A 25939-nucleotide genomic window follows, 5' to 3' on the forward strand; every position below is an offset into this window, starting at 1 on the left:
CATCAAGATTTTAATGCAAATTAATTACTTAAAAATCATGTGATATTCTGGAATTTTAGATTCCGTCTCTCACAGTTGAAGTGTACCTATGATAAAAAATTACAGACCTCTACATGCTTTGTAAGTAGGAAAACCTGCAAAATCGGCAGTGTATCAAATACTTGTTCTCCCCACTATATATATATCTTTTTAAGTGGGAGAACTTGCACAATTGGTGGCTGACTAAATACTTTTTTGCCCCACTGTATATAACTATATATATATATATATATATATATATATATATATATATACATATATATATATATATATATATATATATATATATATATATATACACTGCTCAAAAAAATAAAGGGAACACTTAAACAACACAATGTAACTCCAAGTCAATCACACTTCTGTGAAATCAAACTGTCCACTTAGGAAGCAACACTGATTGACAATAAATTTCACATGCTGTTGTGCAAATGGAATAGACAACAGGTGGAAATTATAGGCAATTAGCAAGACACCCCCAATAAAGGAGTGGTTCTGCAGGTGGTGACCACAAACCACTTCTCAGTTCCTATGCTTCCTGGCTGATGTTTTGGTCACTTTTGAATGCTGGCGGTGCTTTCACTCTAGTAGTAGCATGAGACGGAGTCTACAACCCACACAAGTGGCTCAGGTAGTGCAGCTCATCCAGGATGGCACATCAATGCGAGCTGTGGCAAGAAGGTTTGCTGTGTCTGTCAGCGTAGTGTCCAGAGCATGGAGGCGCTACCAGGAGACAGGCCAGTACATCAGGAGACGCGGAGGAGGCCGTAGGAGGGCAACAACCCAGCAGCAGGACCGCCACCTCCGCCTTTGTGCAAGGAGGAGCAGGAGGAGCACTGCCAGAGCCCTGCAAAATGATCTCCAGCAGGCCACAAATGTGCATGTGTCTGCTCAAATGGTCAGAAACAGACTCCATGAGGGTGGTATGAGGGCCCGACGTCCACAGGTGGGGGTTGTGCTTACAGCCCAACACCGTGCAGGACGTTTGGCATTTGCCAGAGAACACCAAGATTGGCAAATTCGCCACTGGCGCCCTGTGCTCTTCACAGATGAAAGCAGGTTCACACTGAGCACGTGACAGACGTGACAGAGTCTGGAGACGCCGTGGAGAACGTTCTGCTGCCTGCAACATCCTCCAGCATGACCGGTTTGGCGGTGGGTCAGTCATGGTGTGGGGTGGCATTTCTTTGGGGGGCCGCACAGCCCTCCATGTGCTCGCCAGAGGTAGCCTGACTGCCATTAGGTACCGAGATGAGATCCTGAGACCCCTTGTGAGACCATATGCTGGTGCGTTTGGCCCTGGGTTCCTCCTAATGCAAGACAATGCTAGACCTCATGTGGCTGGAGTGTGTCAGCAGTTCCTGCAAGAGGAAGGCATTGATGCTATGGACTGGCCCGCCCGTTCCCCAGACCTGAATCCAATTGAGCACATCTGGGACATCATGTCTTGCTCCATCCACCAACGCCACTTTGCACCACAGACTGTCCAGGAGTTGGCGGATGCTTTAGTCCAGGTCTGGGAGGAGATCCCTCAGGAGACCATCCGCCACCTCATCAGGAGCATGCCCAGGCGTTGTATGGAGGTCATACAGGCACGTGGAGGCCCCACACACTACTGAGCCTCATTTTGACTTGTTTTAAGGACATTGCATCAAAGTTGGATCAGCCTGTAGTGTGGTTTTCCACTTTAATTTTGAGTGTGACTCCAAATCCAGACCTCCATGGGTTGATATATTTGATTTCCATTGATAATGTTTGTGTGATTTTGTTGTCAGCACATTCAACTATGTAAAGAAAAAAGTATTTAATAAGAATATTTCATTCATTCATATCTAGGATGTGTTATTTTAGTGTTCCCTTTATTTTTTTGAGCAGTGTATATATATATATATATATATATATATATATATATATATATATATATATATATATATATATATATATATATATATATATGTGTGTGTGTGTCCTTAATCAGTATAATGGTAGAAATATTTCTTACTTGTTGATCAAAATCAAACCTGTAATACATCCTGATGTCTTTGCTTGCTGGTTCAGTAGGGGCCCGAGAGACAACAGCAGGTGTTGACCGGTGGTCTTACTGTCAGCAACCGTCTTCTGGTAGACACACCGCTCACCCTGTACAAGCAGGAGATGCTGCTCTTGCTTCTTCAGCTTGGCTGACTTCACAGCTTCTGGCAGATTGGCAGATCTGAAGACCTGATAGTTGTTCCTCTGGCACTGCCAGCACAGGTCTGTCCTTGGCTTAGTGCTTGAGATGTGGGGCAGATATTTTCTCCATACATTCCTGAAAGAAGACAGCCTGACTACACAAACCTCTGGAAAACACAGAAATAATGTGAGATCAATAAAATTAATGCCAATCATGTTGGAGGTAAATTAAATAATCCAAATGTGTTGTTTATGCTTTGCATACCAAGTGTTGTCATCGATTCCTTGTAGAGACGCCACACTGCTGCTTTTGTCACGTGAGATGGCAGCAGCTTTCCACCAAAGTGTTTGTGTCCTGGGTGGCATTTTGGTAATACTATTGCATTATCCTCTGAGAACTTACTGATGAAGTTCACAACTCGCTGCAAGTCCTCATGCTTCAGCTGTAACCTGTGCTTGCTTGATCCAGCTCTCTTTTTGATGGGAGGCATTAGACCATTCTCCTTGTATGACTGGTGGAGGAAAGTCAGGCGTGTTCTACTGATGCTGAAAGACAAATTCCAGATGCAAATATTTTGGCATTATTATACAATAGATAGCCATAATCAGCGTCAGACATACCTGGATAAGTTGATGGGTCATGTAATTATCTGGTGAAGTGGAGTCTTTTGTTTAGACATGCTAGCTAAACAATGAACCATAAACCCAATCGGTTGAGTACTAGCAATACAAGCCGATTGTCATAGCTAGCTAAAGTTAACCGAATAGGTTCAATATAATAATAGCAAATGACAATGAGACATTGCACGCGCATTACCATGGAGTGGTAACGCGTGTGAAAGCAGTTGCTCCCGATGCCACTTGGGTATACTGCAGCATCCACTGAGAGGCTCTTGCTGCCAAGGGAGTGCCTGACAGCTTGAAAGACGTTTTGGACACTACAGTGAAAATGGTTAACTTTGTTAATTAAAGCAAGGCCCCTGAACTCTTGTGTATTTTCTGCATTATGCAATGATATGGGCAGCGACCTTGTAACGCTTTTACAACATACAGAAGTGCGCTGGTTATCAATGGGCAAAGTATTGACACTTTTTCTTGAATCGAGAGATGAGTTAAAAAAAATTTTTACTGACCGTCATTTTCCCTTGTCTGACCGCTTGCATGATGACGAGTTTCTCACACGACTGGCATATCTGGGTGATGTTTTTTCTCACCTGAATGATGTGAATCTAGGATTACATGGACTCTCCGCAACTATATTCAATGTGCGGGACAAAATTGAGGCTATGATTAAGAAGTTGGAGCTCTTCTCTGTCTGCATTAACAAGGACAACACACAGGTCTTTCCATCGTATGATTATTTTTGAGTGCAAATGAACTCAAGCTTAAGGGGAATGTCAAATGTGATATAGCGAAGCACATGGGTGAACTGGATGCGCAATGACGCAGGTGCTTTCCCGAAACGGATGACACAAACAACTGGATTCGTATTCCCTTTCATGCCCTAACTCCAGTCCACTTACCGATATCTGAACAAGAGAGCCTCATCGAAATTGCAACAAGCGGTTCTGTGAAAATTGAATTTAATCAGAAGCCACTGCCAGATTTCTTGATAGATCTGCACTCAGAGTATCCTGCCTTGGCAAATTGTGCTACCTCTTTAGGCTAGGGGGCAGTATTTTGATGTTTGGATGAAAAACGTGCCCAAAGTAAACTGCCTATTTCTCAGGCCCAGACGCTAGAATATGCATATAATTGGCAGATTAGGATAGAAAACACTCTAAAGTTTCCAACACTGTCAAAATATTGTCTGTGAGTATAACAGAACTGATATGGCAGGCGAAAACCTGAGGAAAATCCATCCAGGAAGTGCTGTTTTTCTGAAACTACTCTTTTCCATTGCAAGCCTATCCTCCATTTAAAGGGATATCAACCAGATTCCTTTCCCTATGGCTTCCACAAGGTGTGAACAGTCTTTAGACATAGTTTCAGGCTTTTATTCTGAAAAATGAGCGAGAATGATCACATCACGTCAGTGGATAGCCAGATGTCCTCAGATTTGTGCATGCGCCTGCGCCGGGAGCGAGACTTTTTCTTTCTCTCTTCTATTGAAAAGGCTACCGTACGGTTGAAATATTATCGATTATTTATTGTAAAAACAACCTGAGGATTGATTATAAAAACGTCTGACATGTTTCTACGAACTTTACGGATACTATTTGGAATTTTCGTCTGCCCGTCGTGACCGCACGAGCCTGTGGATTACTGAACAAAATGCGCCAACCAAAGTTTTTGGGATATAAAGATAATCTTTATCGAACAAAACAAACATTTATTGTGTAACTGGGAGTCTTGTGAGTGCAAACATACGAAGATCATCAAAGGTAAGTGATTAATTGTATTGCTTTTCTGACTTTCGTGACCAATCTACTTTGCTGCTAGCTGTTTGTAATGTTTTGTCTGCTGAGAGCTGTCCTCACATAATCGCATGGTTTGATTTCACCGTAAAGCCTTTTTGAAATCTGACACGCCGGCTGGACTAACAACAAGTTAAGCAGTGTTTTGGTGTATTGCACTTGTGATTTCATGAAAATTACATATTTTTTGTAATTTAATTTGAATTTGGCGCTCTGCAATTCACCAGATGTAGACGAAAATGATCCCGATAAAGGGATCTGAGCGGCAAGAGGTTTAACCTTAACACTGATGCCCTTTGCAACCACGTACCTATGTGAGAGTGGATTCTCGGCCCTCACTAGCATGAAAATTAAATACAGGCACAGACTGTGTGTGGAAAATTATTTAAGACTGAGACTCTCTCCAATACAACCCAACATTGAAGAGTTATGTGCATCCTGTCAAGCACACCCGTCTCATTAACCTATGGTGAGTTATTCACAATTTCCGATGAACAAATAAAGTTTTATATGTAAGATGGCTAAATAAAGAGCAACATTTTTGATTATTATGTTATTTGTGCCCTGGTCCTATAAGAGCTCTTTCACTCCCCACGAGCCGGGTTGTGACAAAAACTCACACTCATTCTTATGTTCAATAAATGTATTGTGTAGTGTGTGTGGCAGGCTTACAATGATGGCAAAAAACAACATTTGAGAGTGCGCTGACCCTGGTGCTAGAGGGGGTACACAGCGGGAGGTTGAATGTTTGAAGGGGTACGGGACTACAAAACGTTTAGGAACCACTGATTTAGAGGATTGGAGGATTATAAATTAATATTTAAGGGGCATTTTTCATAAGGACAAATCTGGTCTGTGAGAATATCTAAGGGGCTTTTATATCATTCTAAATTAATTGTTAATAATATTAATAATTATCGCTTTCTGTAAAAAAAGAACGATATTGTGGGGATTTCGTTTTCAAATACTAAAGTGAGCGAGGAAAATGGCCATTCTTGAACATGCGGTGAGAAATTGTTTCTAATTTGTAAATAAAGCCAGTTTGTTATTTAGAATCATTTATTTCTGTTTTTAGAGGGAGAGAAACCAAAAGCCCACAGTCGCCTCATGGGTCTCCCAGTCTCTGTTTGCACAGCGATGCAGTGTCTTAGACCGCTGACCCACTCAGACACTGTACAACATAACCGGGAGTAGGCTACAGTACTACAGTAAGAGCAAAATAATCCTAACATTTCCACACCCTAATTGTAGTCTAAATTTCTCTTAGAATAAAAACAGTTTTAGTAAGTAAAACTGAAGTTGTGCACAATTATCAGTTTCTATATATGTTTATGTCGCCCATTCATTGTCAGTTAGAGACACAGTAGGACCCAAAAGCATAATCGGTGCTCTACCTCCCCCTTGCGCTGGTCTGGAGCAATGAAGTGGTGCCGCAGGGTACCGCACTAAACCACAAATTACCTCTAAGTCCCGCAGCATAAACGCAAAACGTTTAGTTGCGCAACCACCGTAGTTTATTCTGCAAGGTTGACCAACTGGGCTGCACTCTAGCCCATAGTTCCGACCTAATGCTTTGCTTTCACAGCCGTCTTATGTGAGTGCTGTGTTTGTGCATGTATGATGATGTATGATGATGTGTAAAGTGGCTGTTCCACTGGATGTCATAAGGTGAATGCACCAATTTGTAAGTCGCTCTGGATAAGAGCGTCTGCTAAATGACTTAAATGTAAATGTAAATGTACACATAATACACCGAACACAGGCTAATTCAGCATACAATAGTTGTGTGTCACAATCATACCTGTCCAGATATTTCCTAGCCATTGCCTCTGGCATAAGGCCATCGCTTTAGGAAGTGACCAAACTGTCGACTAGATGCACAGGCGTTGCATTGAATCAACCAACGGTTGTGTGCTACGTCATCAACTGTGCAGTCGGGTACCAGATTGCTATATCATACTGTATGGTGTGATCAGCTGATATGTTAAATACCTATCTAGGCGTTGTAAGATCTGGCTTTTGCTGCAATGTAGTCGGGCATGAACTCAACTCAACAATTCCCTTTGTAACGACACTCATTATGACCACGCATAATATCTACGACCATCCCCTTTTAATAAGACACGCAACTACAGTATCCTTGTGCCTCAGACCTAGATAGGCCCTCCCCTTTACGTACAGTAGAGAGCCACTACGGATCTCCTTGGATTTGTTTTTCAAATGAGCTCGTCCATGACTTGTCTGTCCCTGTGTGTCCATTCATGAAATGCTGGGCGAGGACGAGAGCATGGGACTAGTGGGTGTTAGCTATCTCCATATAAATAGCGCTGCTTTGTTTCCCTCCATTAATAACCCTTCATAAGCCACGTTCTCACAACCAGGAAGTGTTCATCAAAGACGTATCTGCTTTTGCATGATTCTCTTTTGAATTGCAAAGAGAGCTGTGTTCACATCCACTATGGTAATAGTAGAGGTTACTGACGTTAAATAAGTGTAACAATGCTTTATGTTGCATCAATTATACTGCACAGTGCATTGCACACTTGTGTAAAATGTGTTTCTCTTCTCAGCATCAATCACAAGGGTTGATTCTAAGAGTTTTGGAGGATGTGCGTCACTGATCTTCAACAGCTTGCTTTTTTTCAGTGAGCTGCAGATTTTTTAAGCTCTTGCCCTTCTCCGAAGGGACTTTATTTTCTCACTTTCGACCCATTGTGAAATATAGTAGTAGTAGCAGCATTAGTCTACCCTGAGTGTACATTTCATTAGGAACACCTACTCTTTCCATGACACAGACTGACCAGGTGAATCCATGTGAAAGCTATGACCCCTAATTGGTGTAACCTGTTAAATACACTTCAATCAGTGTAGATGAAGGGGAGGAGACCAGAGTCAAAGAATGCTTTTTAAGCCTTGAGACAATAGAGACATGAATTGTGTATGTATGTGTGCCATTTAGATGGTAAAAAATATTTAATTGCCTCTGAACGGGCTATGGTAGTCAATGCCCGGTGCACCGATTTGTGTGTGACAAGAACTGCAACGCTGCTGGATTTTTCACACTCAAAAGTTTCCTGTGTGTATCAAGAATGATCCACCACCCAAAGAACATCCAGCCAACTTGACACAACTGTGGAAAGCATTGGAGTCAACATGGACCAGCATCTCTGTGGAACAATTTCAACACCTTGTAGAGTCCATGAGGACAAAAGGGGGTGCAACTCAGTATTAGGAAGGTGTTTCTAATGTTTTGTACACTGTGTATATTTGGCTTACTCTATGGGTGTTTCTCAATATGCATACTAATGTACTCTGAGCACGCAAATTGGAGCACACACCAGTCGGAGTATGAGTCCAAATCAAAGTATGCGAAACCGGAACACGGAGGCACTCCTCAGATGCGTACTCCGCTTCTACACATTTCAAAGCATGCATCATGCCAGCTTCAATGGAAAGTATACACTGAAATATGACTCAAAAAAAATAAATGGCGGCCATTATTTGGGCTGAAGCGAGAGAAAGTACTTCTTCAGAATGAAATGTTGCCCGTTCACATCCCATGTTTCCTGACTACAATATTGTATCTTGAAATCTGAATAAATACACACTGTGTTCATTTTTTTCATGTTTAGCTGCCTACAACACCCACTGTAGTATGCGTAGATCGCAACCCAATATTAAGTCAATAGGGCCAAGAAGAATTTGTAGCTAGCTAGGCACTGAACTTTGCATAACGTTTTTGCCTGTTAAACTAGCTGGCTGATAAGTTTGCTTATGTATCTTGTGTCGTCTGTATTGCCATTAGCCTGGCTGATTGGCAGCAGAATAAGTGAATAGGCAGTAATGTTACAGGGCATAGTCGGGCTGAGGTTACTGTGAGGCACGCATATCTCTCACTCCTGCCCTCTCACTTCAAAAAATAACATCCAGGGATACGTTGTTGAAGGATGTTTATTTGTCATGTAGCTAGTATCAGGTTATATTGGCATGCTTTCCCAGGGTTGACAGAGTACTTGCAGACTGTGTAGTCACCCATGTAGCCATGGATTGTGGTGTGTGATAGCTAGCTTAGCTGACCAGCTAACTTGGGCTAAATAACCATGGAGGGATAACCTATAGCTACTACTTTTTGTAGTAGGGGGAGTGTGGCGCACAGGAAGTAGTATACATATTGAGAAACACCCTATGTCTTGTGAGTGTTCACCAAAAATATTGCTTTAGATTACACACTTGCAAGTATGCACATCCCGCACACACACAAGGTCCGAGTAAATCCACAACCATTTAGACACTAAGATCAGGCCAATAGTTATAGGGATGCACTGCGAGGGATTTCAGTTAGTATTCATGTCTTCCACGGTGGAATTAGAACACCAAATGAATGCCGTTCACTTGCCTAATAGGCACATCTTGAATGCTCTTGGTTCAATTTGGGCTTGACGGTCACTGATTGGTGCAGTCTTCCTCAGACGTAGCTAGCATCTTCTCCACAACCATGTCAGGTCCGCTCCAAAGAGCTAGTCGAAGACGCAGCTGACTAGTGTCCTCGTTATGTAGCTACCTGTCTTACGGACCCTTCAGATGCTCTAGGTCCCATTCTATCCGGTTATTCAGCATTGGATTTTTTGGGGGGGAGGATAATACTTTATCATTGATGTTATAGTCATAACTAGATTAGTGATGTTTTGTGTGTATTCGCCTACCTTACGCCTTCTGTATTCAATCTTGTTTCTATCCTCTAGGTTTATTTGCCTCAAAATAATGTGGAGATTATGCCATCAAGGCCATGGTGACACTACTTTATGGATTATGTCATGATTCATTGTATGACAATGTTTTGAGGGACACCTTTGTGTACATGTTTTGGGTCTATCTGTTTTCGATTTTACTGCATCGATGTACCACCATGACACAAAACTTATTACGTTCTGTGTCATGGGGGTACATAAAGCTACGGTATGTTGACCTTGATGCTGATTTAGAATTCAAGCAATTTCAGGGCTTAGTTCATTAGGCACCAAATGGAAAAATACCGACTAAAACAGGGACAGGCTACCTATTCCAATAAGAAACACTCATTTTCGTTTTCCGGAGCAAAATATTTTCAACAGATCCCAGATAGCTAAGCTTATGTTAAAGCTTGTAGGTTTGGGTTGCTGCCTTTGGATAATGTCTATTCATTCACAGTGTCATTCCAAAAACTTGAGAGAAGGGTTTTTACTTCACTGGTTTGTTAAGTGTTTTCATCAGTGCAGTCATTTTCATTGAGGTAAAAAAGTGAAATAATGTGACATCGTTGTGATGCTTTATGATGTATGTACGCTAAGTATGCTATTATTTACCCTTTATATTCTACACAATATCATATATGCACAGGAGTAATCCCCCCCTCTCTATCTCATTTTCTTTCTCTTCCCTCTCTCTGTGTCCAGTTCAAGAGGATGTTGAACAGGGAGCTGTCTCACCTGTCTCAGATGAGTCGCTCGGGGAACCAGGTCTCTGAGTTCATCTCCAGAACCTTCTTAGGTAAGACTGACTGACCTTGCTGTTCTGTTGTCAGTACTTATAACAACAAGTACGAGTCTCAATCACTCAGTCCACAAAAATGTCCCCTGAAACTGAAACTCCCCATAGCCAAAAAGCCTCCAAATAATTTGGGTATTGGGCAATTCCACAGTAACAGAATTACACTGAGACTCTGATTTTTCACTTTAAAAGGTATGTTAAACAAAAAACATTGCTTGTAAAGTGTAACAAACCATACAACTCTATGCACAATGACTACTTTCAACAATTTACACAGTAAAAAAAATAAACAATTACTAGAAAAACTATGCAGATGCAAAATTTAGTAACAGAATTATGGTAAAATATCCCTCAGTTTTAATCTGTGCCCAACTTTGTATCTGCATAGTTCTTCCTGTAAATGTGTTTTAGTTTTTTTTAAAAATCTGTGAAATTGTTAAGTAGTCCGTAGAGAACTATGGTTTGTTAAACTTTAAAATCAATGTTTTTTGTTTGGTATACTTTTTGGTATACCATTCTCAGTGTAATTCCGTTACGGAATTGCCCTATAACAATTCATATCGTTTGATAAAATGTAACCATGTATGTTTAGTCAACGAGGACCAATCCTAACTTGAGATCAGGGTGCGTAAATCAAGTCCCCAATTGACCTCAATGCATGATTATTGGAGAGTGCGATCTCAAGTTAGGCTTCAGCCGACGAGCATAAAATATGCAACAACAAAAAATAACTTTGTGTATTTCGTTCCTCTCGTCCTATATCTATCCCCTCCTTCCTTCACTCTTCCCCAGACAAGCAGCATGGCGCGGAGAGGCCATGCCCCCAGATGCAGAAGGTGAAGACGGACAAGAAGAATGCCAAGCCCATGTGTCAGATGAGTGGTGTGAAGAAGCTGCAGCACAGCACTAGCCTCTCCAACTCGAATGTACCCCGCTTTGGGGTCAAGACCGGGACAGACAACAAACTGGCAACGGTGAAGGAGCATTTTGACAATATATTGACATTTTAGATAAAATAGATAGGTAGATAAAACAATCAGATATAAGAGCAATCTTTTGGTTGCGCTTTTGTTTTACAAACTAAAGTCAACTATTTACAGTGGGGCAAAAAAGTATTTAGTCAGCCACCAATTGTGCAAGTTCTCCCACTTAAAAAGATGAGAGAGGCCAGTAATTTTCATCATAGGTACACTTCAACTATGACAGACAAAATGAGGAAAAAAAATCCAGAAAATCACATTGTAGGATTTATTTGCAAATTATGGTGGAAAATAAGTATTTGGTCACCTACAAACAAGCAGGATTTCTGGCTCTCACAGACCTGTAACTTCTTCTTTAAGAGGCTCCTCTGTCCTCCACTCGTTACCTGTATTAATGGCACCTGTTTGAACTTGTTATCAGTATAAAAGACACCTGTCCACAACCTCAAACAGTCACACTCCAAACTCCACTATGGCCAAGACCAAAGAGCTGTCAAAGGACACCAGAAACAAAATTGTAGACCTGCACCAGGCTGGGAAGACTGAATATGCAATAGGTAAGCAGCTTGGTTTGAAGAAATCAACTGTGGGAGCAATTATTAGGAAATGGAAGACATACAAGACCACTGATAATCTCCCTCGATCTGGGGCTCCACGCAAGATCTCACCCCGTGGGGTCAAAATGATCACAAGAACGGTGAGCAAAAATCCCAGAACCACACGGGGGGACCTAGTGAATGACCTGCAGAGAGCTGGGACCAAAGTAACAAAGCCTACCATCAGTAACACACTACGCCGCCAGGGACTCAAATCCTGCAGTGCCAGACGTGTCCCCCTGCTTAAGCCAGTACATGTCCAGGCCCGTCTGAAGTTTGCTAGAGAGCATTTGGATGATCCAGAAGAAGATTGGGAGAATGTCATATGGTCAGATGAAACCAAAATATAACTTTTTGGTAAAAACTCAACTCGTCATGTTTGGAGGACAAAGAATGCTGAGTTGCATCCAAGGAACACCATATCTACTGTGAAGCATGGGGGTGGAAACATCATGCTTTGGGGCTGTTTCTCTGCAAAGGGACCAGGACGACTGATCCGTGTAAAGGAAAGAATGAATGGGGCCATGTATCGTGAGATTTTGAGTGAAAACCTCCTTCCATCAGCAAGGGCATTGAAGATGAAACGTGGCTGGGTCTTTCAGCATGACAATGATCCCAAACACACCGCCCGGGCAACGAAGGAGTGGCTTCGTAAGAAGCATTTCAAGGTCCTGGAGTGGCCTAGCCAGTCTCCAGATCTCAACCCCATAGAAAATCTTTGGAGGGAGTTGAAAGTCCGTGTTGCCCAGCAACAGCCCCAAAACATCACTGCTCTAGAGGAGATCTGCATGGAGGAATGGGCCAAAATACCAGCAACAGGGTGTGAAAACCTTGTGAAGACTTACAGAAAACGTTTGACCTCTGTCATTGCCAGCAAAGGGTATATAACAAAGTATTGAGATAAACTTTTGTTATTGACCAAATACTTATTTTCCACCATAATTTGCAAATAAATTAATTAAAAATCCTACAATGTGATTTTCTGGATTTTTTTCCCTCATTTTGTCTGTCATAGTTGAAGTGTACCTATGATGAAAATTACAGGCCTCTCTCATCTTTTTAAGTGGGAGAACTTGCACAATTGGTGGCTGACTAAATACTTTTTTGCCCCACTGTATCTGTTATGAACTTAGGATAGAAATACTGTTGTGCCCTTGAGGAAGGAACTTAAAGATGCAGTCTGGGATCTTAAGCACTTACAAAATCCTAACATATTGTACAAATTGGAATTTGTAACATATCATACACATTTTATAACATATTGTGTGGCTCAGTTGGTAGAGAATGGTGCTGGCAACACCAGGGTTGTGGGTTCAATTCCCACGGGGGACTAGTATGGAAATGTTTGCACTCACTACTGTAAGTTGCTCTGGATAAGAGTGTCTGCTAAATGTCAAATGATTGATGTAGTACACAATTGTGTATCACTTTAACCTCTAGCTACATAATGTCCTTTTGAGTTTTGGCCGGGCCTTTATCTGGACTTTTGTACTTTTCCCAAGGTGAAGTGCAGCCTGAACCGGGCCTCTTCATTGTTCGATCATTCTATTTTTATTCTAGTCATTTTCCCACTGTTCTGTTATAGTACTTTAGGGCACCATCGTAGCTAGCTAGAGATTACCACCAGAGCTAACCCATGTTCTAGTGCTTATTAAACTTCTAGCACTGATCACCACTTCAGATTTAGGCCAAAATCGATCAAGTTGCTGGTGATTGGATGCCTAAAAGGGTCACTTCTGTAATTTCCCATATAGTGATATGGACTAAATTGAGATCCAGGTAATAGGATGCCTTAAAGGGTCACCTATATAATGTTATGCCACAGTGGATTGCTGATTGGCACAGGGCATGTGGTAATAAGGGAGATGGGCTGGATTCAACCAAACATGCTACGTGGTGAATACCCAATCCAGAAAAGTAACGAAGTAGCTCTGAAGATACACCCTATATTATTAAGATGATACTGGCTTTGCGTTATTTATGTCTTAATTGTCTGTTGTTAGACTGTGATACAGACATTGTCTCGAAACATCTTTACTTAGAATGTGATTTTGTACAGCGCAGTACGGATAAACCTACAATGTTGTTTTGGTTGAATTCCAGACTATACCGGAGTTATGCATTTTTGTCATGGAAAATGTGTAATTGTGTATTAATGTATATAATTTCTTATTATAATACACTAGATGGCAAATGTATGTGGACACCCTTTCAAATTAGTGGATTCGGCTATTTCAGCCAGACCCATTGCTGACAGGTGTATAAAATCGAGCACACAGCCATACAATCTCCGTAGACAAACATCGGCAGTAGACCGGCCCATACTGAAGAGCTCAGTGACTTTCAACGTGGCGCTGTCATACGATGCCACTTTTCCAACAAGTCACTTCATCAAATTCCTGCCCTGCTAGAGCTGTACCGGACAACTGTAAGTGCTGTTATTGTGAAGTGGAGACGTCTTCGAGCAACAACTGTTCAGCCGCAAAGTGGTAGGCCACACAAGCTTACAGAACGGGATCGCCGAGTGCTGAAGGGCGTAGCGTGTAAAAAATCATCTGTCCTCAGTTTCAACACTCACTACCGAGTTCCAAACTGCCTCTGGAAGCAACATCAGTACAATAACTGTTCGTAGGGAGCTTCATGAAATGGGTTTCCATGGCTGAGCAGCCGCACACAGGCCTAAGATCACCATGCGCAATGCCAAGCGTCGGCTGGAGTGGTGTAAAGCTCGCCTCCATTGGACTCTGGAACAGTGGAAATGCTTCACCATCTGAATTACGCTTCACCGCCTGGAAGTCCGATGGACGAATCTGGGGTTGGCGGATGCCAGGAGAACCTTACCTTCCCCAATGCATAGTGCCAACTGTAAAGTTTGGAGGAGGAGGAATAATGGTCTGGGGCTATTGCTCATGTTTCGGGCTAGGCCCCTTAGTTCCAGTGAAGGGAAATATTAACACTACAGCATACAATGACAGTCTAGATGATTCTGTGCTTCCAACTTTGTGGCAACAGTTTGGGGCCCTTTCCTATTTCAGCATGACAATGCCCCCGTGCACAAAGCAAGGTCCATACAGAAATGGTTTGTTGAGATCGGTGTGGAAGGACTTGAGTGGCCTGCACAGAGCCCTGAACTCAACACCATCGAACACCTTTGGGATGTATTGGAACGCTGACTGCGAGCCTAATGCTATTGTGGCTGAATGGAAGCAAGTCCCCGCAGCAATGTTCCAACATCTAGTGGAAAGCCTTCCCAGAAGAGTGGAGGCTGTTATAGCAGCAAAAGGGGGGACCAACTCCATATCAATGCCCATAATTTTGGAATGAGATGTTCGACGAGCAGGTATCCAATTTCTTCTGCACATGTAGTGTATGTTTGGAGGAAAATGGTGTGTCTAAAACGGGCCATGATGTCTGATTTCAGGAGCTTGAGGACATCAATAAATGGGGCCTTAATCTTTTCAAAGTCACCGAGCTTTCGGGGAACCGGCCTTTAACAGTAATGATGTACACAATTTTTCAGGTATGAACGTTTATAATAATTTACTGTGTGTGTGTGTTGGTGTGTGTGTCGGTGTCGGTGTGTGTGTTGGTGTAGTATATGTGAATAGCAGTCAGTTGACCCATAATTCTGACATTATTCTTGATCCGTTTTGACCGTGTTTAATGTTCTCTCATTTTCAGGAAAGACATTTATTTGAAACATTCAAAATACCATTAGACACCTTTATAACTTACCTGAAGACTCTAGAAGACTATTACCATGGCGATGTAGCCTATCACAATAACATCCATGCTGCTGATGTCACCCAATCCACTCACGTGCTTCTGTCCACGCCTGTTCTAGAGGTAGGGGAATGGACCATCTCCGTTGCTTTATGGGGAGAAACTTTGTTGGTAGGATTTGATATGGTCAATATGGCCACCTCTTTTAACTTTTTGGCTTATGTTCTGTTAATAATGTGTTTTTAACACAGCAATTATATCTGTTTTTATATTTGTCTTGCTTAAAACTTGCTTTAAATGTAACCTGAGTTGTGTTCATTAGGGCAGGCAACAGAAAATGTTTTAAAACATTTTGCAATGGATAACAAAGACGATAGTTTCTTATTAGACAAGTCCAGGTATGTTCCAATCTGTTTTCTTCCCTTTTGAATGACCCTGGTTTTGATGGATTGAACAGTGAGGTTCATACAGTGAGATTGTGTTCATTGTTTTGTTGTGCTCATATAGTTGTTCCACCTCTTGTCTTTGCAGGCTGTGTTCACAGACCTGGAAATCCTTGCTGCCATCTTTGCCAGTGCTATTCATGACGTAGACCACCCGGGGGTCTCCAACCAGTTTCTCATCAGTACCAGTGAGTGGTCTTTCCCATGTTTTGCAGTTATGAGCTATTCGACCTCACATGACATGCCGTTTTTGCCTTTTATCGCAGTGCTAATGTAGATGGCTGTTTTAAGACGAGCTTTTCTCTTCAAATCAATTTTTATTTTTCACATACAAATATTTAGTAGATGTTATTGCGGGTGTAGCAAAATGCTTGTGTTTGAGTGATTCTTTTACACGCATAGTGTGTAAAATATGAGTTAACTAACAATTAACTCCATATGAGTTAATTGTGGAGGACACAAAGAGACTTCTATCATTCCGAGAGAGAGAGAGAGAGAGAGAGAGAGAGAGAGAGAGAGAGAGAGATAGAGAGAGAGAGAGAGAGAGAGAGAGAGAGAGAGAGAGAGAGAGAGAGAGAGAGAGAGTGTGTCGGGTGGACACTCCCTGACTGGGTTAGCAGCCCAAGAGTCATGGTACTCACGGTGGCATGGTACTCATAAATACATACAATTATCTGCCAATGGGCAAAATATGTAGCCTGGTCCCAGATCTGTTTGTGCTGTATAATCATCTCCTATGGACATTGACATGAACAACTTTAGCGTGACAATGACCGTATAGTTGTCAAGACAGCAAAAACAGATTTGGGACCAGGCTAGAAAATATTGCCTTGCAAGACAAATGAACTAAGTTCAAGCCAAATGGTATTGTAGATAGAATGAAGGGTACATTGATTCATATTGAAACCGGATTCATTGTCTTAGTATAAGATTATACAATGTTGGGATTGGACTGTCTGTTCTCTAGGCTGATTGACTGGGAGCTGATTTTGATCCTCACCAGTTACGCAATCCTGATATGACATAACATGTGTTAGCCTAGCCACCATGGCAACAAATTATTTGGACCCATCCTTTGGAATCCGTATGTGCGTGCGTGCGTCCATGTGTGCTTGCGTGAACGCGCGCGTGTGCGTGTACGTGCCTGTGTGTGTGATTGTGTGTGTGACTGCGCGCCTGCGTATGTGCAATAGATAGAGATATATATTTGACTTGTCTCTGTCAAATGAGGTAGGGATTACTCAGAGTAGTAGGCATTGTGTGTTGTGTCTGCGCTTGTGCGTGCACGTGTAGTTAAAGTGTCCCAATATGTTTCTTTGGCTACTTGATTCACTTTATTCAATATGCAACGTGCATGTGTGTGGCAAAGAGAGATAGTGACATACCAAATCAAATCTACAGACACACACACTCGCAAAAAAATGACGTGCTTCTCTGGAAATACCTAATGAATATTATCCTGAAGTATGTTACTCTAATATTCAAAATGATGTCGGAAAAGCTGCTTTCTAACCATGTGCTTTTATCTGTGTGTTTTCCCTCCAGACTCAGAGCTGGCCCTCATGTACAATGACTCGTCAGTCCTGGAGAACCACCACCTGGCCGTAGGCTTCAAGCTGCTGCAGGAAGACAACTGTGACATCTTTCAGAACCTGACCAAGAAACAACGTCAGTCGCTCAGGAAAATGGTCATAGACATAGTGAGTGGGGTGGTTGGGTGGAGGAACCTAGCTAGTAAAGGGATGAATTAATTAATGAGTGAGTGATACAGATATGAACATTGCAAAATATTTGTCAAATGAAAGTGAGTGACTGCTTGAGTGAGTGAGTTCCAGTTTAGCACCCAATTGAACTAATCCAACATGTTGTTGTTTGTCCCCGTAGGTACTAGCTACTGACATGTCCAAGCACATGAATCTTCTGGCGGACCTGAAGACCATGGTGGAGACCAAGAAAGTCACCAGCTCTGGAGTTCTACTACTAGATAACTACAATGACAGGATACAGGTTGGCTGCTACTTCACATATCGTCACCCTGCAGGCAAAACTGGTCGAAATTACGTATTTTGTAATGTCGTGGTTAGGTTGTATATTGACTGTAAAATACTAGGGCTGTCAAACGATTAAAATCACTAATCCCGGTTAATCGCCTAAAATTCTGTAGTTAATCGTAAAAAAAAAGTATTTGCTTAAATTTGCTCAATTAATATTTTTCCATTTAAAAAAAGGCATTATAGGTATTTAGGGACATTCTGTATCAGAATTTTTTTATTGGCATATTCACCATAAACAAAATAAGCATTACAAAAGTCCTGGAACTTACTAATGCTCCCAGTATGTCTACTCCCTCATACATTTTCTTGAAATTCACACACACACACACACACACTAAGCTTCAGCCATTGCAAATGATTGTTCTCCCAATTACTGATTGGAGGGTTGGCTATAAGAAAAAAATAACTGTCTCTATGGATACAAACAACAAAGAGCGTAAACCTGTCCAACAATGTCATGAATTCCACAGAACATAAACCTATGACCATACACTTAAGTCGTCCTCCTATTTCTTTTTACTGAGCCAGTTGCAAAGACAAACACGCCTGTTGACATTTTTAGATGATAAAGCTGCTCTCTTCTTCTGTACCATATGTCCAGAGAGTGAAAACAACCTCTCACAAGGTACTGATGTGGCAGGCGTTGCCAGGTGCCTTCATGCAATGCAGGCCGGTCTTGTGTGGGCCCCTGCATAATGTGACCACCAGTGTAGTGGACAGTCCTCCACTCAGAAGAACTGTTTTCTACTCAGTTCCAGCTGCTAATATATGCATATTATTAGTAGATTTGGATAGAGAACACTCTGAAGTTTCTAAAACTGTTTGAATGATGTCTGTGAGTATAACAGAACTCATATGGCAGGCGAAACCCTGAGAAAAATCCAACCAGGAAGTGGGAAATCTGAGGGTTGTAGTTTTTTAACCCTTGGCCTATCGAATACAAAGTGGGATATGGGTCATGTTGCACTTCCTAAGGCTTCCACTAGATGTCAACAGTCTTTAGAACCTTGTCTGATGCTTCTATTGTGAAGTGGGGCCGAATGAGAGGGGATTGAGTAAGGTCTACCATGAGCTGAACATGCACTGACCATGCGCGTTCATGTGAGAGCGAGCTCTGTTCCATCTCATTTCTGAAGACAAAGGAATTCTCCGGTTGGAACATTATTGAAGATTTATGTTAAAAACATCCTAAAGATTGATTCAATACTTAGTTTGTCATGTTTCTACGGACTGTAATATAACTTTTTTAACTTTTTGTCCGTACTTTCCGCTGGACTTGCACTCGCGTCTTGAGTTTGGAAAGTGTACTGAACTCGAGAACAACTAGGAGGAATTTGGACATAAATGATGGACATTATCGAACAAAACAAACATTTATTGTGGAACTGGGATTCCTGGGAGTGCATTCTGATGAAGATCATCAAAGGTAAGTGAATATTTATAATGCTATTTCTGACTAATGTTGACTCCAACATGGCAGATATTTCTTTGGCTGATTTGGTCTCTGAGCTCCGTACTCAGATTATTGCATGGTGTGCTTATTCCGTAAAGTTTTTTTAAAATCTGACACAGCGGTTGCATTAAGGAGAAGTCTATCTTTAATTCTGTGAATAACACTTGTATCTTTTATCAATGTTTATTATGAATATTTCTGGAAATCTCTGCAAAATCATCGGATGTTTTGGAAGCAAAACATTACTGAACGTAACACGCCAATGTAAACTGAGATTTTTGGATATAAATATGCACTTTATTGAACAAAACATACATGTATTGTGTAACATGAAGTCCTATGAGTGTCATCTGATGAAGATCATCAAAGGTTAGTGATTCATTTTATCTTTATTTTTCTTTTTGTGACTCCTCTCTTTGGCTGGAAAAATGGCTGTGTGTGTTTTTGCGACTTGCCTCTGACCCAACATAGTCATATGTTGTGCTTTCGCTGTAAAGCTTTTTTGAAAGCGGACACGATGGGTAGAGTAACAAGAAGTTTATCTTTCATTTGGTGTATTGCACTTGTTAATGTGTGAAAGTTACATATTTCAAAAAAATATTTTTGAATTTGGCGCGCTGCCTTTTCAGCGGAATGTTGTCGAGGGTTGCTGCTAGCGGAACCCCTGGCCCTAAGAAGTGTGTTTGTATAAAGGGGATTTTCTATTCTAATTCTCTCTCCAGGTACTCCAGAATATAGTGCACTGTGCAGACCTCAGTAATCCGACCAAGCCCCTGCAGCTGTACCGCCAGTGGACCGACCGCATTATGGAAGAGTTCTTCAGCCAGGGGGACAGGGAGAGGGAGAGAGGCATGGAGATCAGCCCCATGTGTGACAAACACAACGCCTCTGTACAGAAGAGCCAGGTAAATACAGTATACACATATAGTATATAAACATGTGCACAAGAGCTCCCGCACACAGACACACAAAGGAAGTTAATATCTGACCTGACAATTTATTTCAGTACAAACTCAAGCTGATACACATTTTCTCTCCAGGTGGGGTTCATCGACTACATCGTCCACCCACTGTGGGAGACGTGGGCTGACCTGGTGCACCCTGACGCCCAGGACATCCTGGAGACTCTGGAGGACAACAGGGAGTGGTACCAGAGCACCATCCCCCAGAGCCCCTTGCCCACCCCAAACAAATCTGACCACAGCAGCGGCCACCTCCCTGGGGCCAAATTCCAGTTTGAGCTCACACTGGAAGAGGACAGAGAGACGGACACAGAGAAAGACAGCGGCAGTCAACCAGAGGAGGGGGAAGAGGAGGAGAATAGTTGTGACTCGAAAAAGCTCTGCATGCAGGACTCGGTATCCACAGAGATCCTGTTGGACGAAGAGGAGGAAGAGGGTGAAGGCCGTGTACCGAGTATGGTGGAGTTGGTGGAGGGAAAGGGAAAGAGAAGGGCGAGGAGGAGCAGAGAGCGGCTGATACATAGCAGCAGGCGAAACGGTGCGGGTTGCCAAACTGCGAAAGAGAGACTGTCACGTTACGACAACATCTCAAGGGATGAGTTGAATACTAATAATTGCCATGATGTCAGTAACACTGAGTCGTCATGAGTTCTAAAGCACACGTTGCCCTGCTCAAGCCCAGGCCTCTCCTCACTACACTCCGACTAGAGGCGATATGGGGGCACAGACCCCCTCTCCTCCCCTCAAGACTCCCTTGCTTGGAGCTCCACACTTTTGCACTCAAGAAAATTTGTCAACTTTATTGCCTCCATTTTTGTTTATGTTCTTGTTTGTTCGGCCTGTCGGGAGTGAGGTGTATGTCTGTCGATGCCTGGTGGGTTTGAGTTCAAATGCCAAACTCCATCTCCCACCTCTCCTCTAGATCCTCCCACTTCTAGTCAGTGCAGGAAGTGTTCTTTGATTCCCTGACTGAGCACATGGGCAACAAATAGGATGCTTGGAACAGTCCCAACTATAGCATCATTGGAGGACAGACAAAGACGGGGAAAGATGGACTGCAAGGTGACCCCAGTCCACTTATACGATCTGAAAAATCTATGATGGATATTATAAGGAGAGACAAAGACATATGTTGTGAGATGATTTCAAAGAGACCTTTTTTTTCTGAAGTTCGTCTTCCTTGAAAACGTACTGGTAGAAAATGCAGCCAAAACGCTGATTTTTGACCTCCTCAGTTTTGTGCGTAAAACTGGGATCTTTTTGTAGATTGTACTTTTGCTAACAGAGAGACAGAAAGAGAAAAAGCAGAGGAAGATGTTCAACTGAGAATCTTCGTCATTTATTGCAACCATTTTGAGAAGAGGTGTGTCGCATCATAATGGGTGTGGTCTTTCCTGCAATGTGTGTTTGTACTGAGTAGATATGACTAAGGTCTTTACACTCACTCTGCTTTTTTGTTAGCTTTTATAACTTCTCACCCAGGTATTTCAGATAGTGATATCTTATATGAACGTGTGGTATTCTGCTTGAGAGCTTTTGGGTTATTCGTGTAACTTTACTTTGCATGTTTTAATGTACCACCTGTTTTTATTGTTCAAAACAGAAAGAAGCTGGTAACTACTGAGCTTAAGAATATTATAATAATAATAATTATGAATAATATGCGTATGCCATTTTTCCATTTGAATATGATATGTCTTGTCAACATCCCGAGTATGAGAAGAGCATGTGGCGATCAGTTCTATCCAATCAAACTTACTAGACAAATAGACTATCCAATCTATCTATACATTGTTAAATATGTTTTGAAATAGGTAGTACATGTTTCTCAGCTGTTACAGGTAGAGTCAGCGATATGACGTATATGCAGAAAGTAAACAGCAAAGTGGGTTCATTTCCGCCACAACTAAGAGTGTTGAAGCGCTGTTTTGGTCCCGTGGCTACCACGTTGTGAATGCGTGAAGCGAACTCGTGCACATGCACAGATACTGTGTGTGACTGTGCGAGAGCGAAGTCATGCATCTTGCTCATCGCAATATCTGTGGTGCTGCTCATGGCAATGTAATTTCGCCGACTCTATCTTTATGGTTTATGAATAACCCCAATTGACCTTCAGTAAGCATAAACATTTCTAGTTGTCAACAGTGTTGGGGAGTAGTGAACTACATTTAGTTCAACTAGTAATTTTACTACAATTTGCAGTATAACTAAATTCAAATCGAGGTAGTATTTTCAGTAGTTAATTACTTTTTTTGCCATGTAGCAGTGTAGCAAACTACTGGAATTACACACTACTTGTTTAGCAAAAATTAAATAAAATATATTTTTCGGTATCAGACCTGCATAATTCTCACTTTTCATAGGCAAATGAACACGCTATGGTAACATCGGTGTTGTGGAAGCTACTCTGAACATATAGTTTACCAAGCTACCAATTACTTCACACTGGAAGAAGTTAAGGTACGATACAGCTACCCTTAAGAAAAATATAGTTTACTTAACTAAAGTTACTTTGAAAATGTAGTTCACTACATCAAAACTACTTTGTGAAAGATGATCATATGTCAATTTAAATTGTCATAGACTACAAATTGCAAGGTCAGTTCACTTTGGGGTCATATGTTAACAAAATGTGTAATTTTGCCTATTAAACACAATGTTTAATGTTTAAACTGAGAATTGTGCAGATCGGATGCCGAAAAAGAAAGGAAATTGTAGTTTACATAATTTGTAAATGTTTTAAGTAGTGTGTAGCTCCAGTAGTTATGGCAAAAAAACGAATTAACTACTGAAAATACTACCTAGATTTGACCATAGTTCATCTACCACCAAGCTACTGCAAAACCTAGTGAAATTACTAGTTGAATTACATATAGTTCACTACTCTCTACAACGGGTTAACATATGACCCCAAAGTGATCTATCCTTGCAATTTGTAGTCTATGTAATTTCAGATTTACATACGTTTTCACCAAGTAGTACTTTTTCAAAGTAATTCTATTTTTCTTAAGCGTAGCTTTATTGTAGCTTAATTCCATTGTGAAGTAACTGTTAGCTTGGTAAACTAGCGTCACCAAGACTGGTTATCAATTATATCTGTTACACTTTAGAGTACAGTCACATGATTATATTTTTTATATTTTGTCATTTCATAACTTAAGTACAAAGGGATTTGAGCTAATGATTTCTTTAGTGTAAAACGTAAATAATAAGGGTGTATTCATGTACACTCTTATATTTACATATACATACATACATACATACATACATACATACATACATACATACATACATACATACATACTATACAAATACATACATAAGTACAGTGCCTTGGGAAAGTATTCAGACCCCTTGACTTTTTCCACCTTTTGTTAGGTTACAGCCTTATTTTAAAATTGATTAAATAGTTTTTTCCTTAATCAACCTACACACAATAATGACAAAGCAAAAACAGGTTTTTAGACATTTTTGCTCATTTTATAAAAATGTAAAAAAGGATAAATTACATTTATATAAGTATTCAGACCCTTTACTCAGTACTTTGTTGAAGCAACTTTGGCAGCGATTACAGCCTAGAGTCTTCGTGGGTATGACGCTTGGCACACCTGTATTTGGGAGTTTCTCAATAATATTAAGGGATTAGAAATCCGTGGCTTAAAAGCTAAGGTGTACGCTGATGATTCATGTTTTATTTTAAAACCACAAATATATTCTCTCCACGGCCTCTTAGAGGATCTAGATACTTTTGCTATCCTCTCTGAATTAAAACCAAATTATGATAACGTATTACGTATTGGATCACAAAAAAATGCGAATTTTACATTACCGTGTAGTTTACCAATTAAATGGTCTGATGGAGATGTGGACATAGTGGGTATACAAATCCCAAAAGAAAGAAATTATCTCTATCCAATACATTTTTTGAGAAAGTTATCAAAAATAGATAAGATCTTGGTACCATGGAAAGGAAAATAACTGTCTATTTGTGGAAAAAATCACCCTGATTAACTCTTTAGTCAAATCACAGTTTGCCTATATGCTTATGGTTTTGCCTACACCTAGTGACCTGGTTTTTAAATAATATGAACAAAAAAATTCAATTTTATTTGGAATGGCAAGCCAGACAAAATTAAAAGGGCCTATTTATATAACGAATATGAATTCAGAGGGCAGAAATGATTAAATATTAAAGCATTAGACCTCTCACTAAAGGCATCAGTCATACAAAAGTTATACTTAAATCCAAACTGGTTCTCTAGTAAATTGGTAGGAATGTCTCATCCTATGTTCAAGAATGGCCCTTTCGCCTTTATTCAGATTACACCTGCTCATTTTCGTTTGTTTGAAAAGGAAATAATCTCCGTAATATCTTTATTTTTTAAACAAACAAATATTGTGGTTATACTCAAATATAGTCATTGATTTTTTTTTATACTATTTTTTGAAGAAATTTTGAAAAAAGGTATAATTTTTGTGAATGATATCATAAATAGGACTGGTGAAATTGTCACACATGCAGCTAACACAGACATATGGAAATGCCTGCTCTACCCAAAATTACAACCAACTAATTGCAGCATTACCACAAAAATGGAAGAGGCCACTGCAAAAAAGTAAGGAACTTGTATGTTGGCCCTGTATTAAAGAACATAAATGGTTAAAGAAAAGTGTGATAATTAAAAACATATACCAATTTCATTTAAGGACCAAAAAACTGACAGCTGTCCCATAAAAATCGCTAAATAGTTGGGAAGAGATTTTCGATGTACCCATTCCATGGCACATGGTTTATGCATTGATCCTCAAAACAACGCCGGATTAAAAACTTCACATTTTGCCTGGTTATACTGCATTTCTGTCTAAATGTATAGTGTCTAGAGCCATGGCATCATAATGATGGTAATAAGAGGTGGATTAATTCGGGTGGGACTGTGTAGGACCTCACTGAAGGCCCAGGCCCACGGCACACCACTGCTAAAACCCCAAAGAGCAAGCAACACAGGGCCAGAAGCACAATACAAGCGGTTCATGGTGTGCATGCTTGTTAGACTGATGGATAATCAGAACAGGATAGAGCACACAATATCTTTCAAACGTTCATAGATGACCAACAGGGTCAGGTAAAGACCATAATGGATATAGAGGGTGAAACGTTCATAGATGACCAACAGGGTCAGGTAAAGACCATAATGGATATAGAGGGTGAAACGTTCATAGATGACCAACAGGGTCAGGTAAAGACTATAATGGATATAGAGGGTGAAACGTTCATAGATGACCAGCAGGGTCAGGTAAAGACCATAATGGATATAGAGGGTGAAACGTTCATAGATGACCAACAGGGTCAGGTAAAGACCATAATGGATATAGAGGGTGAAACGTTCATAGATGACCAACAGGGTCAGGTAAAGACTATAATGGATATAGAGGGTGAAACGTTCATAGATGACCAACAGGGTCAGGTAAAGACCATAATGGATATAGAGGGTGAAACGTTCATAGATGACCAACAGGGTCAGGTGAAGACTATAATGGATATAGAGGGTGAAACGTTCATAGATGACCAACAGG

At 41.0% G+C, this 25939-nt stretch overlaps 1 pseudogene; it reads left to right on the forward strand.

Moving 5' to 3' along the window:
- LOC129863650 (cAMP-specific 3',5'-cyclic phosphodiesterase 4D-like) overlaps nt 1-20975 on the forward strand; it is an 81933-nt pseudogene extending 60958 nt beyond the window's left edge.
- The last annotated feature ends 4964 nt before the right edge of the window (nt 20976-25939 follow it).

Source organism: Salvelinus fontinalis, chromosome 10 (genome assembly GCF_029448725.1).
Source record: "Salvelinus fontinalis isolate EN_2023a chromosome 10, ASM2944872v1, whole genome shotgun sequence".
Lineage (NCBI taxonomy): Eukaryota > Metazoa > Chordata > Actinopteri > Salmoniformes > Salmonidae > Salvelinus > Salvelinus fontinalis.